The sequence below is a fragment of the Vidua macroura genome, chromosome 10 (genome assembly GCF_024509145.1).
Source record: "Vidua macroura isolate BioBank_ID:100142 chromosome 10, ASM2450914v1, whole genome shotgun sequence".
In the NCBI taxonomy this organism is placed as follows: domain Eukaryota; kingdom Metazoa; phylum Chordata; class Aves; order Passeriformes; family Viduidae; genus Vidua; species Vidua macroura.
The window spans coordinates 10,443,981-10,463,635 of record NC_071580.1 but is presented as its reverse complement, the minus strand read 5'-3'; the positions used below and the strand labels follow the sequence as shown (position 1 = coordinate 10,463,635).

The 19,655-nt window shown below is 43.8% G+C and overlaps 1 protein-coding gene across 6 annotated transcripts in view; it reads right to left on the bottom strand.

The window, feature by feature from the left end:
* Positions 1–19,655, bottom strand: part of LPP (LIM domain containing preferred translocation partner in lipoma) — a 322,361-nt gene that overhangs the window by 204,455 nt on the left and 98,251 nt on the right. The window lies entirely within an intron of this gene.

The following is a 19,655-nucleotide window of genomic DNA, read 5'->3' as shown; positions in this document are numbered from 1 at the left end:
TCTGCCCATGCACTGCTTTGGTGTCAGAACCTTAAGGCTACCAAAACCAGCAGGCACCCATGACCCAATCAGGAAAGATTTGATTTCATCATGGAAAAGGATCAGTGCCAGAGATAGGATCAAGGTCTCCACATGGTAATGCAGGATGAGCACTTCCAGCTAAGAGCAGTGACTGTCAAAACTAATGGATATACAAGTGTGCTTATTCCAATGAGTAAATTGACTTCAAAAAACAGTTTCCTGCTTGAAGGTTAATTTCTACTTTAAGCCCCAATGTCTGACCCAACACTAGGAGGTTAAAATTTTTGGTCATCTTCCACCTGCATCACTTCTTGTGTGAGACAGGAATTGACAAGTGCCAAACATCAGTCCCAACACTTCTGTCTCTTCCTGGCCATGAAGTCTGACTGCTTGATGTGCAGACAGTGGTTTCACAATTCCTACCACTAGGAAGTGAACCTGCTGCACTAGGAACCCAATCCCAGTGAAAGGAAGACACTGAAGCTGCCTAGAAATGAGGCAGAGAGGAGCATGGCAGGAGCAGCCCAGAGATGTATCCAAGGCTGAGCTTCAAGGACACGACTTCTCTCCCCCACAGGCCTGCTGTCCAACCCCACAGTAAAGAGTGCAGAGCATCATTCTGAAAGCAAGAAGTGAAAGACAGGTCCTCCCCACAAGGCAGGAGAGGAAACCAGTCACAACGGGTGGGGGCTGAGGGCACACAAACCATGGTCCCACTGCCTGGCACTTCCCATTACCAACAGCAGCCCCTATGGACCTGGAAAATGACTGCCACTCCAGCAGTAAGATGCACCTACACTGCTGTCTCCTATTCCTACATCCTTCCAAACTGTAAAAGCAGCAATAAAACTCAGGCAACTATCTAGGTCTTAAGAGCAGAAAGCAATGAGGGCAGTCAGCCTTAAGAGCTAACCAAAGATGACTGTACCTTACCCATTGCTAAAAGCATCCTGGAGTTTAATTCTGACAGGTTTTCAGCCTCTGGCTTGACATCTCATATAAAAGAGCCTCCTGCTACAATGAAGCACCCTCAGACCCTGGACATTACCTCCATGCTGATTAAAAGCTAAAGAAAAAAAAAAAAAAAGATCACATTACTGACTAGATTATCACCATTCCTGTTCTGGAATGTTCCTTAACCACTCCCAGGCAGCATGCCTTGCTCCCACTGAACTCTCATGGTCTGGTAGGCTGATGACAGGGATGGGTTGTGTGATGCACAAACCAAGAAAGTCTGCTTCAGTGGCAAGGTTGCACAGCACTGAGCACGGCGGAAGACAATGAGAGAATTTCAACGAACGAGCTTAGAAAGCAGACTGCTCCTATGGACAGCAGGGAGACCACAGTGCTGGAACCCGGCTGCTGACTGTGCGCTGGCACACAGCTCCCTCCCAGCTAACCTCTAACGCCTTTGTTTTGGCCATGGTGGTGTTTTCTAATTGTTTCCCCGTTAGCCTTTTCTCTTCCTCTTTCTTCCCATCTAATTTTCTGTTATGCATTTACTGCCACTCATTTTTGCTATCTGTGCCCTGACAGTGTTTTCAGCAAGTTCCCTTTTCCTCATCTGTTCCAGCCCCAGCTCCCCAGTCTCAATTAAATTTAGCCTAACTACTCTGCAAGATCACAGAAAAAGAAAATGAATTCATTTCTTTTTAAAAGCTGAAGCTACATTTCTGGGCTTGCTATTATTTTACCTCCATTTTGGCTGGTAAATGCCAAAAGCAAGGAAAAATGTAAGGGACAGTGGCTTGCAGACAAGCACAGCCCCCCACCTTTCAGCAGACTTCTCCATGGTGGAGCACCCTGGCTAATTCAGACAAAGCCATCAGCGCGCTCTCTCTCCACTCCCTGCAATACTGCCTGGTTTTCTATCAGAAGCTTCTTTGGAGCAGAACATTTGTGATGCACACAAAATAGTACAATAAAACTTGGGCCTAACTAATTCCCTTACTCTAAACTTACTCTTACCCATGTCACTGCCTGAGTGTCATTGTGCTGCCTGCAGTTGGAGAGGAACACTCAGTAGGTAACAGCGGTGCTTTTCTGGCCAGCCAGCAATACAGCCAGCAAACACGTTTCACTTTTGAGCTATCTTCTTCCATTAAAAGTTATTTTTCACTGAAATGTTAACCCTCAGATTAAATCTACAGCTGCCCCTACATTTCTGTTCCAAGCAAGTAATTTGTCAGGCACTGTTTGCATTCAATGAGCCCTTCCTAGCAAACCTCAGTAGATCCAGCCACGCAACAGTTAACACAGCAAGGCTGGAAAAACCTTAGTCAGCACCTTGCTGACCTGTCAGTGCCACACCTCCCTGTGCATTGGCTGAAGCCTTCTGCATGTCTGCCTGCCACCCTCCCACAGCCATCCTTGGTGAGCCCTAACTCACAGCTCCCTTCCTGATCTGACCGCTACAAGCTTTTTCTGTGACTCTTTACTCATCGACCACTCTGGCAACACCCCCTTCCCAAATTCACTGCCTCATCCCCCCCAGAAAATCCCTTAATCTTCTCTGTGTCACTGCTTTGAAAGCCTCTCATTGATCACCTTGACTAACCCTGAACCATCCCCAACTACCGCTCCGCAAAGCTTCTGCTGAGCTAAAGATTATTTGTTATAAAGCATACGTAGCCTCAACTGAAACAATGCAAGTGTTGAAGAACCCAACACAGCATCAGGTAAATTGTTTGGACAAAAAATTAAGCACCATAATCACAGATTCTCCTTTATGTCTGGCTTAAAATTTAGCTAGATCCACTTTCAGCCATTGCATTTTGTTATGACCATGTCATCTACATTACAGACGTGCCTCTCTTCCTTATGTAGATCTTTTCAGAATGCAGCCAGATCATTGCTTAAATCAAACCAAAACATTTAAATTAAGTATCAATTCAACTCCCTGTAAAGGGCAGATTTCTCTTGATTTTTTCATGTATGTTTACTCTGAGCTCTCTTCAATTATCCAGCTACCTTTTCGGAAATGGTGGTTGATGACGTAACACCATTTTTAAGAATAGTAACTTAAAATAGAAGAGGTAAAATGATGAATAATATCAAAAACAAAAACCTGACTGAAATCAGCTGTGGACGTTTGAGGTTCTGTTATCCTTCTTTCCTTGGAAGCATTAGTCATCACCTACTTTTGGAGGCAGAGGATAAGACCAGACTAACCATGATAAATAGCATTAAAAGCAAAGAGTGAAATCACACTGCATAAATAAGGCAAACAGTGTGCTCCGGTTCTATCATTAGGATGATCTTAATGCTGTAATTTCAGAAAATTCTAACCATGAAAGAATACACCACAGCAGAGGAACTGGAATCCATGAATCCCAAGCTGAGACCACATTATCTAAAAATGTCAGACCAGGAATATCAATAGCAGATAATACCATGCAGTAATAACAGCCTGACAAGCTTTTTTCACTGTCTTTTTCTTTTTTCAAATGTGTGGGCATAAGAGCTTGTTTTTGCTTTTAATTACAGGATGTCATTCACCTTTGAGAACCGAAGGTAAAAAACTGAGGGTTTCAAGTCAATTTCTCACTATATGTGATAAGCAATGGAAGGGTAGAGTACCAATTTGTCTACTTTTGAAATTGTAAGTACATTCATCCCTGAGACAGGCTGGCTTTTCTGTGATTAGACTGTACCCAAATAAATCTCCATTTCATTTTCATATTTGTAACATGGACCAAATACTCCTTGGATGTTGACGGACTTCGCCAAGACAGAAGATTTTGTCCCTGAGTTAATTAAGCTAATGCTTTGTAGCGGGTAGCAACAGTATTTAACAAAAAATGAGCAACAACCGTCTGTGCTTACAGACTGTCTGCTCTGTCTTCCATCCCACGCCTTCCTAAATTCACTAGCTTGATGTAGGTCTATGATGTTCTGTCTTAGTATCACCCATGCCCAGTGAACCATTATGCCTAAGGCCAAGAGATTGACCTGATATAGGGAATTAGGACCTTGTTTGCTGACAGTAGACGCAACTGAAAGTTGTGTTGGGGCTTTTCTCTGATACACAATACAAGCATCACCTTCCCATGATAAATCAAGTTTGTCACTAAGTGTAGAAAGGCAAACTGCATCCTCCCCACTCTCTCGCCTCTTCCCTCCAAGTAAAAGAACTCCAAGAGAAAACTTTTGACTTTACATCACCTTCCAAATGAATTTTAAAGAACAGCTCTATAACTAAATGAAAGGGACATCCTTCACAATGCAAAAATCATGCCACCCATTGTCTCTTTCTGTTAGAGCTGCAACCTACATGTCTGGGTGTCTCTCCTCTAAGCCAATTTGTCTTCATTTTTCTGCCTGAAATTCCCCAAATCACAAACCTCAAATGCCCTGCTAAAATACAGTCCTTTGCTTTGTCCTTTTCACCTCTAGTCTTCTAATTAGTCAAATGCAGTGGCTGAGGCTGACCAGAGAGATTTGCTCTTTACAAACTCCCAAAGCTGCTTGTTTTTCTTGGCACTGTTCCCCTCTGAAGGTTAAATGAATTTATTTCTTCATTTATGGCACATGATCTCTAGCCATGCTCTTCTACTTCTTGTGGCCATCAAAAGAGGGTATAATGTCAAAATTCAGGTCTCATTAAAGGTCTTTAACCAAACATAGGAAGTGCCACAGGTACTTATAAACTCAGCACAAGCCCTCCTGGGATACTTTTCCCATATGGTACTACTTATTCTCATCAATTTTACATCATATGGCAAATTATGTGATTTGGGGAATTGGCAGTCCTTGGGAACTCCCTTAATCATTGCTGATCTGATATCTAACATATCTAATCGAATTTAACTCCTGCAATATTAACCAGCCCAACAATGCTCCTCCCTCAAACCCCCCCAGCAGCAAATTGACTCCTGACCTTCATCACAAAGTTCCGGGAACAACTCTGAGCACTGGGGATCCTGTGCATGGTGCTGGTGTGACCTCTACCACCAGTGAGCAGTGAAGCCCTAAGAGTCAGCTGAGCCACCACGAGACTTTGAGAGGTGATGAAGAGGAATGGAAAACACCATCACCTTCCAGTGACTGCCTTCCTGGCCCTAGGCAAACTTGACACAGGTGGACTACAGGTTCTTGTGGCAAATACATCCTCAAGATCAGGTTTCTTTGCTTGCACCCATTCTACATGGTTTATGCACATTTCCTAAATGCTTTACTGTAGTCTTTCACAGCAGGTATCAGCTGGAGCAAGTTCAACTCCGCCTCTCAGAGTCTTGGTTTATTTTGATTGCCTGGATAAGGCAAGGTTTTATATCTTCATCCCAATTCCCTCAAACTAAAATAAATAAATAAGTAAAAGAAATCAAAGACACTTCTCAGGTTAAACAGGACCGAGACCATTTGCCTATTTCCTGCTATGGGACATCACTAATGTAATCAGAGGAATTAAAGGAAAAAGAAACCTAGTTAGAGCACTGATGAATTATTCCTTGAAGAATAGAGTCTGGTAATATTTCATTCTGGCTTTAAAAGCTTCAATCAAACATCCATGGGATCCTCCAGAAGATCTGACTTAAATTCGAAGCGCACCCTGGTATGAGGAAGTGGTTGGCCCAGATGACCTCCAGAGATCCCTTGATGGATCAAAATTAATTATTTTGTGACTCAAAAACCCCAGAGTGACAGCCATGACTTCATCTCCACTCAGAAGTGTTTCACAGAATCACAAATCTGCTGAGCTGGAAGGATCACAAGGATCATCAAGTCCAACTCCTGGCCTTGCACAGCACCATCCCCAAGAGTCACACCATGCCTGAGAGCATTGCCCAAACACTTCTTGAGCTCTGCCAGGCTGGTGCTGTGACCCCTGCCCTGGGGAGCCTGGGCAGTGCCCAGCCACCCTCTGGGGGCAGAACCTTTTCCTGATATCCAACCCAAATCTCTCCTGACTCAGCATCAGGCCACTCCCTTGGGTCCTGTCACTGGCACCACAGAGCAGAGATCAGTGCCTGTCCCTCCTCTTCCCCTCAGGAGGAAGCTGTAACTGCAGTGGTTTCCCCTTAGTCTCCTCCAGGCTGAACAGACCAAGTGCCCTCAGCTGCTCTTCATACAGCCTCCCCTCCAAGCCCTCCACCATCTTCATTACCCTCCTTTGGACACTCTCCAATAGTTTCTTAGATTGTGGTGCCCAAAACTGTCCACAATATTCAGCATGAGGCCAGCCCAGTGCAGAGCAGAGTGGGCCAATCTCCTCCCTTGCCTGGCTGGCGAAGCCCCCAGGACATGCTTGGCCCTCCTGGCTGCCAGGGCACTGCTGGCTTATGTTCAGCTTACCACCAACGAAGACCCCAGGTCCCTTTCCATGGCACTGCTCTCTAACCTCTCATTCCCAGTCCATGCACCCAGGGTTGCCCCATTCCAGGTGTAGAATCTAGCACTTTTTCTTGTTGAACTTCGTATGGCTGCTGATTGTTCTATCCTCTTATTTATCAAGGTCTCTCTGCAGTGCCTCCCTGCCTTCGAGGGACTCATCAGCTCCTTCCAGTTTGCAGCAATATATTGTATTCCACTTAAGATATGCCAGCAATATCATCTACTGTCAATGCAATATTATATTCCTTATTTTCTAGTGGCAATAATTTGCAAATGAACAGAGCTTGTGCCTAGCCTTTTAAGTAAATAACCAATACTTGGAAAGTAACTTTTTTTCCCCTAGCTGCATCCACAGTTCATTTATTTTTCATCAGATCCATGCCAGTTTGAGATGTGACTTTCATTGTACACTCTTAAGTCACTACAACTTGTACAGTATTACTGAGACATAAAAGGAAGGCAGCATGTAGTGGGAGACTGCAAAGATGTGATGGTAAAGAACAGTCTCTCTGGTACAAAGATGCTTGACAAAAGTTAATGCCATCATGAAAATAGTTAATCAGATATCAACCCAATGTCACAATCATTCCTACTTCAAAACCCTGCCTCTGGGACAATTATGATATCAACCAAGAACCTACCCTTGGAATTCCCTCTTAGTTCATTTTTCTTGCATCAGCTTCAGTAGTGGAAAAGGTAGAAGGGCAAACTAAGCATAAAACTTCTTTTCATTCCCAATATAATTGCATTAGGAGTTTTGGGATTAGATGCTGGCTATTTGAATTTGGCTGCTGCTGCAAAACACATGCATAAAAGCTGATGAATGAGATCTTCCTTTTACAGCCATGTCAAATCCTGGTGTCAGATGACAAACTAGGCTTTAAAATCCCAATAAATTGAACTTGACTTGTCCATGTGAACTGAAACAAAGAGATCATACTGGCTCCCTGGAGATAGATAGATCTATCTAATCTAATACAACTCTAATGACTGCATTGCAATTTCACCAGAGAGCAAACTGATTCTTGGCTTCTGTGGCATGAGACAATCCTCAGCTACTCCAAACATAATCATATTGGATAAAACACCAATCCAAGTCCTCAGCTACTTGTGGTCACAACAAATCCCAAGGCAATTGTAACAGAGGAGGCAGACCTGCTGGCTTACTCAAATACATTTTACTTCTGAACCTAAGGACCTAAGCCAGGAGTTAGCTCTGAGCCAGCCAGATTTCTTCCAATTGTTACAGCCTCTTTCCCTGATAACTTGACCTACACATTTGTGAGGATGTTGCTGTACCACAAAAAAAAAAGTTTGAGATAGATGTTTCAGAAATTTGTATATAAAATAAGAGAGGAAATATATTAAAAGAGACTGCAAAATCAGGAACGATGCAGAAAGGTTATTCTAGGAGTCTCAGATCATGAGCTCCCTTACACAAATACTATTTTCCTGCATACAATTTATTTTCAAGACCACTCTGCCAAAAAAAGCTGCCTTTATTCCTTCTGTGCCTGTATTCAATGTCTTGCCTATAGCACAGCTCAATATTTGGCTTCCTGCTTCAGCAAGGAACTGCCAAGACAGAGCTTATCCATCAAATAAAATTATTAAGGGACTGGACTTCCCAGCTGATGGAGATGTACTGAAATCAGGCATACCAAGAGTCTCACTTAAGTGAAAAGAAAACAGGACAACAAGAAATGGCAAAGTTAAGGCTGTTCGCTGGAACAAACTCAGGTATTTTGGATGCTGATGCTGGCTGTAAACAAGGAGGAATTGTGCAGAACTAACATGCAGCTCAGCTGTGAGATATCAACAAGACCCCAGTGGGACCAAATGGGACCGTGGCAGCATATTGACACACAGATAATTGTATTAGCTTTGCAGAGCAGTGTGTGTGGCTCAGCCTGGGGAGAAACAGCAGGGATCTGAGCTCAGTGGGAATCTGATAGAGTGAACAAGGAAACAGTGCTGAGCTTGAGGTCCTGCCCAGCAAGGCTGGGTGTAGGTGAGTTCTGTATTTATGATAGGGCTCCCTGCACTTCATTCCTCTTCTAAAACAGCTGTGATTGCAGGAGGAGTCAGATGTTGTCTCATCTGACACATTTGCTACTGGCATTCTGAACCCCAAGCCATCAAGAGGATTTCTGAGAATGGAAAAGGAGCTGCAGCTCAGAGCACAGGCACAGCACAGGCCCCACTCAGGAAGGAAGCATGTCTATCAACACCATAACCTTCTTCTGACAGCTCATGGAGCTGGTAGTAGAATCCACACTTTGACAATGTATTGCCTAAAAATCAAGCAATTAAATCAATTAATGGGCAGGAACGGTGTCCAGGACCAAAATCTTCAAACCCAGATTCTCTTCCTCCCACCTGATCCATTTAACTTTTCCTCCCTCAGATCCCAAGCCATCCTGGAAGTCACAGTTTCAGGTACGACAAATCCCTGGATGACTTCTTCCTGAGCACTGCACCAACTTGTGTCTTAGTTTTGGTAGCTCAGGTTATAGCACTTTGCAAATAATCAGGGGAAATAGCCTTTTTCCTATGAAAAATCCTGTATCTTAAAACAGAGAAGAGTGATAGCTGCCAGATGACTGGAAATTGAAGCTGCAAAGAGATTGCTAATGGAAGCAAGATATTTGAGTGTATGAAAACTGTAAGAAAGAAAGTACACAAAACTCTTTGTATAAGCAGTCAGGAAAAAGACTACATTTCTCTTGAGTTTCATAAGAGGTGACTTGACATCATCAACACACGAGCATCCCAATGTCTTCTTGTCTCCCTCCTGCAACACAAAGTAAAAATAAAGCAATTAAATTGCTTCCTCTTTAAAGAAGCTGAAAGCCCGCAGTACTGTCAGGAAAGACAGAGGATCTCTGCAAGCTACCAAGTTCTGCTTTTAGCAGGAGACTAAATTATCACCAACTCTAGGTAAAGCTTGCTGTGGCTTTGTCGTAGAAAATCTCCAAAATGAAGAGTCCCTTGCTACCTGGTGATTTGCACTAGTGTTACACTATTTTCCTAAAGAAAATGTTTTCCAGCTCTCCAGCTGAATCTCCCAATCCATTACGCATGTTCACAGCACTTTATTTGGCCATCTGGACAGAAGCATTTGGCTCTGACATGTTTAGAAGGCCCCTGGCAATAGTCACAGGCTGCCATCGGATCACTCCTTTGCCTCCTTTCCATCAGAGACAGAAGCCAATGCTCTCCCAGCCTAATTTTGTAGGCCGTGTGCTCTCAGCCCGACTGACTATCCTCTGGACTCTTTCCACCTCTTCAATATCCCATTTCAACTGGTGGACTCAAGACTGGGTAACAGCCTCAGCAGCAGTGAGGAAAGGTGAGCAATAGCTCATCTCAGTCTACAGTCCAGGCTCCTCCTGAAGCAGTCCTATATGCAGTTTACTTTATTGACAACCACAGTACACATTGGACTCCTATTTGACTGGATGTTCACTGCCTGCTCCACATCCTTTTGACAAGAAATAAAGATGAATAAAAGGCATATTTTGAGATGGTGCCTAAGCTGGAGGAGCTCCGCAATGCCATGGCCACATGGATAGAAGGGTAGGTCACAAGGTGGTCTTAGCTACCCTTATGCTATTTGCAATAAACATGACATATAGCACATTAAGAAGACACCTGTTGAAAGAGGGGGCAAGAGGGTGTTCTTACAGCACAGAAAAATGGGTGAAGAGGAATATTAAGAGCAAAGGCAAAGCTGATCATGACATTGTAGAGCGCATGAAGATAAAGCTCTGGTGTAGTATCCATAGAGCATTAGTTCTGCTCTGAATAGGAACTCATGACAGAAGACAAGTGCTTGAAATTTGATTTTCAATTCAACTTTGAAACTCATAAAAGCACCCATCACCAGTCCAAGAAACTGCTAGTCTTCCCTTTTAACTTAGGGTCCATTCATTCAAGAACAGTGATATGCAAAGCTCTGAGAGATAATTCCCCAGCTGGTGCAAACCACAGTACCAGCAATGAAGTCAACCCAGCCAGGCATCCACACTAGCCTTGTGAGTTTGCTAAACAAGCTCATCCTGCCAAAATGCCCACCCCAGTTGCTCCACCACTATTACTTTGCTGCCTTCTGTTTTTGACCATCCAAATTAATCATTTGTTCCCCTTTCCAAAAATCAGTAGGAAGTTCTGTTGTGACAAAACAGTTTTCATACTAGACTGGCCACATCAGTTCCCTAGATGCGGAACAGCTCAAATCTGACAGTCTCCAGGATAATATTCTGATCCTCTTTTACCTTCACTGCACTTTCTCCAAAAAGACTGGCAGGGGGTGATGGAAGAGAGGAAATGAATCATGAGGGTACTTTTAGAGGGAAGAACAAAACTTTCAATATATCCAAAGATTTTTATATGCTGCTTGCAACCACTCATTTTTGAGCTGTGCTTGGGCAGGCAGCTGGGTCCTGCAGCTGGTAAGTGCACACACAACTCCATTTATCAAATGCCCTTCAATAGTTGCTACCACTATCTCTCAGGTCTGAGGCAAAGCATGTTCCCACACACAACCAAGCATCTGAAAGGCATTTCAGTATGCCTCTGCTGTGTAATGCACATATTTCTCTTCCAAAGTAACACAGCTGCCAACACCTTAATCATTCCTCGGGGACCTTCAACACATCAGCCCTTAAGTGCTTCATTACCTCCAGCAGCTCCTGCAGAGCTCACATCCCAGGTGAGCTGTACACAGCTCCCTGTCAGCTACAGAGAGCAGCCTGAGCTGCAGGAGAGCAGGATCTGTGCAAATCAGGTCTAACAGCCTATCTTCCACCACTCGTTGTTTCCGCAAGTTTGGCCTCGTTTGCTGCAAAATATCTAGGACAAAAGGCAAGGCAGCATCAAGAAACCACATTTGAGACAAAAATCACTGTGTGTTTCTTTTCATGAAATCCTGTGGGAGAGAAAATGCTTGCTCCTCTGCATGGACACTAAGGGGCTATGGAGACCAGTCAAATAACCTTCACTAAAGCACCTGAGCTGTGTGTACCCCCCCAAAGCCTTCTTGTTTTTAAGTTAGAAACTGCTGCCTCAAGTCACAAAATATAGCATTTTGAAATTGCATTGATATGTTCTTGGCACAAAAGAAAAATAAACTGCAAATGCAACTAATACCAGAAACTTGAGCTGCCCTTTGTTTCTGCAGGGCTTAAAACACTAAGGGGAAAATCTACAACAAAGTCCATTGATCCATGGAAAGATGCAGTCTGTTAGGACTGGTACACAGATACCTATTTTGAAATTAGCTTGAGCATGTAAAGGCATAACCTACCCTTTGAAGCTTCTAGATTGCTCCATCATGTTCCTTGAGGTGACACTGATGGAGACATCATCACAAGGAATCATTTCCAAGTTAATCTCCTTTTTAAAACAAGATACCACAGGGCAATTTTTTTGTGAAGCACCTCCACTAGGGAACAGCTTCACCTGCTCTCTTCATGTCAGCCCCACTGTCCCTCCTCTGCAGCTCCCCCATCACCCAGAGCCCTTCCAATTGAAGTTATGATCTAATGGTTCAAAATAAGGCAGGAAGGTTAATTAATCATGCAATGAATACAAACCTACACACATAAGTGTGCATAGACATGTGCACATCCCTGATTTTTTTATTCTGCATCATTAGCTCAGAAAACTGGTAGAGGCAAAGAATAAGGAGAGAAACCAACAGTTGCTCACATGGATCAACACTTCCAGGCTCTCTCTTTTGCAGCTCATCTCACTCATACTTGTGGTTTCAACATGTGATTCACATTAGGCCCCTCTGCTCGCCATTTGATGGTTCTGCTAAACAGATGTGAATTTATTTAGTCACAGAGCCTGCTCTTTACACTGCCTCTTTGTAGAACAGATGGGATTTTTTTTCCCCTGTTCAAAAGTGTTCAGACAACAATCATACCCAGTGCACAGGTTTGCTTGGCAATTTCACAGGAAAAGGAACAACACATGAAAATAGGCACATTCTCACAGGAGTCCTTTTCAGCAGCCTGGACACACCACAAGAGGTGATGGCCCTGATGGAGAATGCCAAACTGCAACACCAGGAACGCCCAGACAAGACCAAGATCCTCAGGGATCAGCCCCAAAAATTCAAGCAAATGAGTGATGTACGCTGCACCTGGCAGGGTCCAGAAGACACAGCTCCACCACACCCCCACCACAAAGCTCTCCTGTGAAAGCCTGAGTGGAGAGGGAGCTGAATGAAGGGTAGGCTCCTGCAACATTCACGGGGACATGAAAACATGGCATCTCCTGGGACTCTGCAGCTTGGTGAAATAGCCTGGAAAAGCTATCCGCTCCCTGTGTGGGCATTCTTCTTTCTGCACTCAGAGTGCCTTTGGCACTGGATGAAGCAGAACTGCACAAAGGCCCTCCCAGAGCAGAATAAGACTGCCCACATGAGAAGCACGCTTGGAACAGCTATTGCGCTTTAAATTCACACCCTGGCTTTGTTTTGCAATGGTTTCCCTGTGCAGAAGGACCCTGGACTTCAGATTCAATTCCTCCTCATGTTATCAACAGCTGAGTACTGCTCCCATCTGAGGGTAGGATGTGGCCTATACCAGAGGCCAAAGCACAATCCTGGAGGAGAAGGATGAGCTTCCCTTTTACTTTGCACTATCCTGTATATGGATGCACTTCTCTATTGCTTTAGGAACACAACACTGATGACTTCACCCTAGCAAATGGCCCTGTTATGTGGGTAAATCATCTCTGCTCTACCACAGAAACCAAGGATGTGTGTACATGGAACACATGAATGCCATGCCCACACTTGTGCAAACATCTAATCCCTCTCCAAAGCTGCAGTCCTGTCCCTCAGACACAGCTTTGCTCTCCATGCGCTGCCCACCTGTTACAAAGATGACCTCAGTTTCTACCAGAATATACTTAGGACTTAGGATTAAAGATAATAATTTTAGATATACACACACACACTTTAAATGTGGTTATATTAAAATTTAGTTATCTGGAGAATGAAACTCCAAATTTCAGAAGGAAAGTAAAAGTGGAATTCTCTGCCTGAAAGGCAGCCGGGACACAGCCATTAACACCCTCCTGGGGGCCCTGAAGCTGAACATTTCCAAAAGCAGAAAAATGTGTGGCTTTCTTTTTGGGGGGCATGCATACAATTAAGCAGTATTAAAAAGCTAGTAGATATTAGGCAGAAAAAGATTTTCAATAATAGAAAAGACTGGGACTAAAAAGGACAACTGAGACCTTGCAGGGCAACAGACACTTCCAGCTACAAAGCATTTTGTGTCTTCTGAGAGTTTTTCCTTTCTTTTTTTCTTGGCAAGCTCTGAAACACCACAGTATCATTTTCATTCCTATTAATGACCGTGCCATCCAAACACCCTGTGTATGGACCATACACCAGCACTTCATTCTTTTCTACATCTTAAACAGAAGAAAAAAGCAAAACACTGTGAAAGAGACTTTCATAAGCATAAAGCAAATTTATGTGCCAAATTCCCAGAGGTTGGTTGCTTAACCTTCAGTATGAGACTCAGATAACTTTGAGCAGTCAAAAAACTTTCCTCCATGTGAGAGGAAGGAAATTCCCTCCTGCTTTGTCTCACCTGCTCTGCAGACCTGGTGGGGCTGGTGCTCCTGCTGGGGCAGCACCAGTAACAAGATAGAACATGGCACCAGGAACAGGCCATCCCTTCAGGAAGTGTGGAAACCCTTTCCACATATCACTCTCCATCTGCATCCCACCTTCCCTGTGACCTCCACTAAGGCACTGAGGACAACATTTAGCCCCTCCTTTACAACATTTTGAGCTCAGAGACAAGGTGTGGTCTGTGAGAGGAAAGTGCACAGAGCCAAAAGGCAGCCAAAACTTTTAAGTATGGATATAGAGATCTCAGTGGAGGGTTAAAACTGAGGGGGAGCTGAGCTGGCAAAGGCTCATGATGGATAGCAGTGAGCTGTTCAGAAGAAAATTAAGAAAACATTTTGAATTCCCTCCTAAAAGGGAACAAATAGGTCCAACACTCCAACAGAAGGGGATTTTTTGCATCTCTGAACGATAATGCTTTGCTTTTATGGCCTGCGGCTGCTTGGGAAACTCAAAACTATTTCTCTGAAGAATTCACTTGGACAAGCTTTATGGCTTTGATCAGTTAACTATTTTTTAATGCTAATCCACCCCAGTGATATTTGTCCTCCTTTACCCCATGTGCACAGAAGCACAGACACAGACAAATACTACACAAAAGCAAACATTAGCCAGATGAACAGTCAGGAACAATGACATCCAGAGCCCATAACCAAACACCAACTCTATTCTGTTTTATTCCTTTCTGTTCTAGTGGTTCAATATCCTTTGGCCCAGTATGACCCACTAATGGAAATTTAGGAATCAAATTTTGGAGCCCAGCAGGTATAATGCTCACGCAGTGATGTGGCCACAACTACTCTCACTCAAAAAATGTAAATAACTTCCCCTAAAAGCTGGAATAAAACACATGGTTGAAAGGCCTTATTAGAAACATAACACAAACCCCACCAAGTAGCCCAAGTGCTGCCCCATCCTCCAGATTAACAAAAAAAGGTGCAGAACTAGTGATTTGCTGACATCTATGAAGCAAATATTAAAATGAGCCAAGAGAAGGACTGAAATTACCAGACACCCATCACCTCACTGGAAATGCTCTAAGCTCCCCCACAATCTCAGGTGTAGAATCCAAGCACCAGGCTAAGCAAAACTCCATTTACAAGCTCAGCATACAGATTTGTCCTCCTTTGTATGGCACCAAAGTCTAAATGTGCACCCAGAACACGCTGGCTATCTAAGCCACTATTCAATTATCAGTCCTACTGGTTGCACCATTGTGATATCCCATGACATAAACGGCAAAAAAATGACACTACACCAAAAAACATCCCTAGTAAAGGACAGTCCCTGCTCTGCAGCACCTTTGGTATTCAGGCTGCTATCTGAACTTTGCTTGCTGTCTTTAAGTAACAGATTCAGGCAGTATTTCCTGTGGCAGAGAATTACACAGGCTGATTATTCTCTGTGGAAAAATGAAGAAATCCTGGAAGCAATTTTCTGTCTCAATTGTTCCCAGAGTGCAGGAACAATCTCTTAGCCCTCTTCCTATTTTCTGCTCAATGCCATCCAGGCTCAGCAGGCAGAATCCATCACGATGATGCCGTAGGTCTGGGTCCTGCAAACACTCACCCAGGTGAAGCTTCACACATGAGCAGCCCGACAGGCTTCAACCAGCATCAGCCTTGACCTTGGCCACAAAGGTTTTAGAGGACAAAGAATGAGATAGGTGAGAATTCAAAGTACCTGGGAAATGTTCAGTCCTAGGTAGGACTGGGCTTATATCAGCAGAACTACACAAATGAAATGTTTCTGATGCACACTTCTTAAACTCGTTCTTTTCAAATTCACTCTCAGGCACATGGTGGGATTCTTGGGGTGTCCTGTGCAGGGCCAGGACTTGGACCTGATGATCCTGATCCACCCTTCCAACTCAGCATATTCTATGATTCTGTGATAATTTTAAAAAATCAAGGAAGATCAGCTGTGCTTGAGAATTGTGCATCGCAGGCAAAGCTCCTAAGAAAAAAGATCATTTTCTCAAACTAAAAATTTCCTTATTATGGGGAGGGTGGGGTGAAGCATAGATATTTTCTACAGGGATAAACCCCCACACTTCTAAGACAAAAATCTAAGAGCTGATGGCTTTCTACCAGAGCCTGAAACCATTCCTGTGCAAAGCCACTACAAGTCTGACCCACAAAACAGGGGAAGAACTGAGTACTACATTCTAATCTGCACCCTTCTGCATATGCTGCAGCAGCTCCAAATATGAATTTTTCAACATTTTGGCAATACATGCTATTCACCCAGGTACATGCCCACACTCAGAATTATTCAATCAGAACCTTATTTTCCACCCAAATGAATTTTGATATAAAATATTCAATTTGGCCTAATCAGTGGGGCTTAAACATCAGTCAAAATATTTTCTTGAATTGACTCCATCAGTGCCAGAGCACAAGAAAAACCTCTTTAAATAATCTGCCTCCAAAGGCAGGTACTGACTTTTCAGTTGTGTTATTATTTTTTTAATAAAAGTAACATTAAAAATATTGTTACTTTTCAGCCAACGCTGCTGAGGGAGGGACAGAAAAGGACTGGGGGGATGCTGCAGAATCGCACTGCCAGTCTTAGTATCACTTCATTTTCAAATGAGGAATTTGGTAGTAAACAACCTTTTCCTTGTACACAAACATTTTTAATTTCATGCCCTGCTAATCATACATCTGCTAGAGCTCCTTTTCCACCCATTCCACTAACGATAATAAAAGAAAAATCGTCGCACTAAGATGTGATTTGTCTAAAATGAAAACTGAGTAATAATCAACGCTCCTCTGTGGGATGAGGAAACGCAGCGGCACTGGCCCGATGAAGGTGACAAAGACATGGTTTGGAAAGGGATGCCTCCACACATGCCTTGCCAGTGGCCCTTGCTGCTGGCAGCCCCTATGCACCCCTCTGTTTGTCTAAGAGCCCTTTTGGGACTGGCTCACCCAACACCTTCTCTCAGGCTTCCTGGTGGTCCACACAGGGCACCACCACCAGCAAAACCTCTCCTGCTGTCACCACCTCACCCACCAGCACCTCCTTCCCCTCCTTTCTTCCCCTCTTTTTTCCTCACCTCCTCCATCAGAAGGATATGAATGTGACAAATGCTACAGCGCTGCCTTCACCTTCCCAAATTTCCTTCCAGTGGTGAGACCCAGTGGGCCTCAGCACATCAGATGTGTGCAGTGGCTTTACCTGGGCCTTCCACACCCGAGCTCACTGGTGTGCTGTTCAAAAGTGCACTTAAATACATGACCACACCCCTGAAAACAACTCCTTATCACCCCTTCAGTAACATCAGTGCAAGTGTTGAGGTTGTTATTTAACAGACATGCCCAGCTGAAATTCCAAGTTAATCAGGCCCCCAGAAATACCCACAATCAAGACCATCAGATTTGGCCTGAGAAATAATTTTTTTACGGTAAGACACCAGAATGAATTGCCCAGAGAAACTATGGATGCACCTGGATTCCTGGAAGTGTTCAAAACCAGGTTGGACAGGGCTTGGAACAACCTGATCTAGTAGAAGGGGTCTCTGCCCATCACAGGGGGATTCAAACTAAAGGGTCTTCGAAGTTCCCTTCCTACCCAAGCCTATGATTTTTTTTATTCTAAGATTTAATGTCTTACACTGCCCACACTTCTCTTTTCTGGTCTGCTGACACACAGCTTTTGCCTTTTTAGACTCCTCCTATTCCCATAGCTGTGCTGGGCCAACTCCAACTCAGAATTATTGCACTTGTAAGACCTACGCAATGGTAACTGAGAGTTTTAACAAGCAGTAAGAATCCATCTGAAGCCTTAGGCAATGTGGCACAAAGACATTCTGGGCAGAGGTACATGACTCTGCTACACCTGGGACTCCTCTCTGGCCTCCAGTCCTCACATCAGCATGCTGAGCCCACTGCTCCTTCCAGAGGCTGTTTTCTAAAGCACGATTATCTACATAAGCTCTCCCTTGTCTTCACCAGAAGTGCAGTTGTTTGACTAATCGGCTTTAAGGAGACTTGTGAGTTAACTAATATCAATTAATTACTTTCATTTTGCAGATAAGCAAACAAAAGAATAAAAAAAGCAAAACATTCTGGTCTAAATTAATGGAAGGGAAATCAGAGCCCAAACCCACTCCTTGACCTGGGTCCAGAATAATCAAAGGCACTGGGGAGAGGACCTTGGCATCCCCAGGCCCCTGCCTTGTGCCCAAGAAGCAACACCAGCCCTGCCCTGCACCACCAGCCCTTCAGTTCATTGAGGATGCACAGGCAGCCTTGAGATCTTTATTTTATTTGTGCTCTCATGCTAAAGCTGCAGGGATTAGAAATCCTACAGTACAAGCAAGCTTTTTATTACTCAAGAGACAGTTTTAGTCCAGCTGCCCAAATGCAGTTACCCCAGAGGCACCAGCACCACTCCACCATGCTCACAAGGGAGATGTGATCCAAATCAGGCTGTACCTAAGATTAGGTGACCATGACCAGCAAGAAAACAGGCAATGACACATCCCTTCTGTCCATAAACAAAAGCATTCAGCTCTGGATTCTTCTGACCTCTAATTAGAGTGCATTCAGTCAAACAACCCTGCCAGAATTAACATGGAAAAGGGAGGGGAAAAGAATAAAAAAAGACTTTGTCGAGCAAAAGTACTCTTAGACATATTTGATGTAATAGTCATATGATTAACAAACTGTCATATCAAAGTTTTCTGCGAAGTAGGAACACTCTGACAGTTCATATTTTAAAAACTGACATTTTGATTCATTACTGTAAATAGCACTCCGTATTAAATATTGTGACAAGGCATACAGTGTATTTTTTGAGCTCTATAACATTTAGGAAGTACTGAATTTTTTTTAGCCTTTTTTTTTAAGCACGTATAATATCAAAAGCAGTTAAAGCAGAACTCCAAGAAAGCTTCTAGAGGAGAGAATCATGATTTCTGAAATAACCTACTTCTCTGCCGTCATCTCAAGCACTGTTGGGAACTTAGACCCACAAGGATCTTAATGTACTGTTTGCATAATAAAATAAGGAATTGTCTCACAGAACAAAAGAGCTATAAGGAAAGTGGCTACATTAAATAATGTAAAATTACTCACTAGCAAATCATCCTGAAGCTGGCAAAGAGGGAGAGCACTAAAAGGTGCTGAATTACCACTCAGAATATCTGAGTGCCAGTTCATAACCAAGATGAACCACACAATGTCCAAATGACTGCCCAGATATGCATCTTGCTTATCCCCCCAGTCTTCAGCCATGTGTTTGGCCCCCTTCTGCAGCCCAGCCATGCCCATCCCAGAGAGAGGCAGTACTCCCTCACTGCTGGGGTGGGCAGGAAGGGCTGACCCATCAGAGCTACCAATCCAGGACATCATGGACAGGGGTCCACAGCAGGGCAGCTCCCACTGCAGGGATGCTGTGAGCCACCAGAGTCCACCAGCCTAGACAACTTAATCCCCTTAGAGTTCCCTACTTATGGATCCCTTTCTCTGGATCACCAATACCAGAGCAAACAGGACTGGGACCAGAAACAATACTGCCAATGTTCTGCATTTCCTGAAAAGCAAACCACTTGATGGGGAAATCAAAAATAACAGCCCAAGCTACCACAAAGATCTTGCTAGAGCAGCAGAGGAAAAACCAGAGGCTGCTTAGCTGT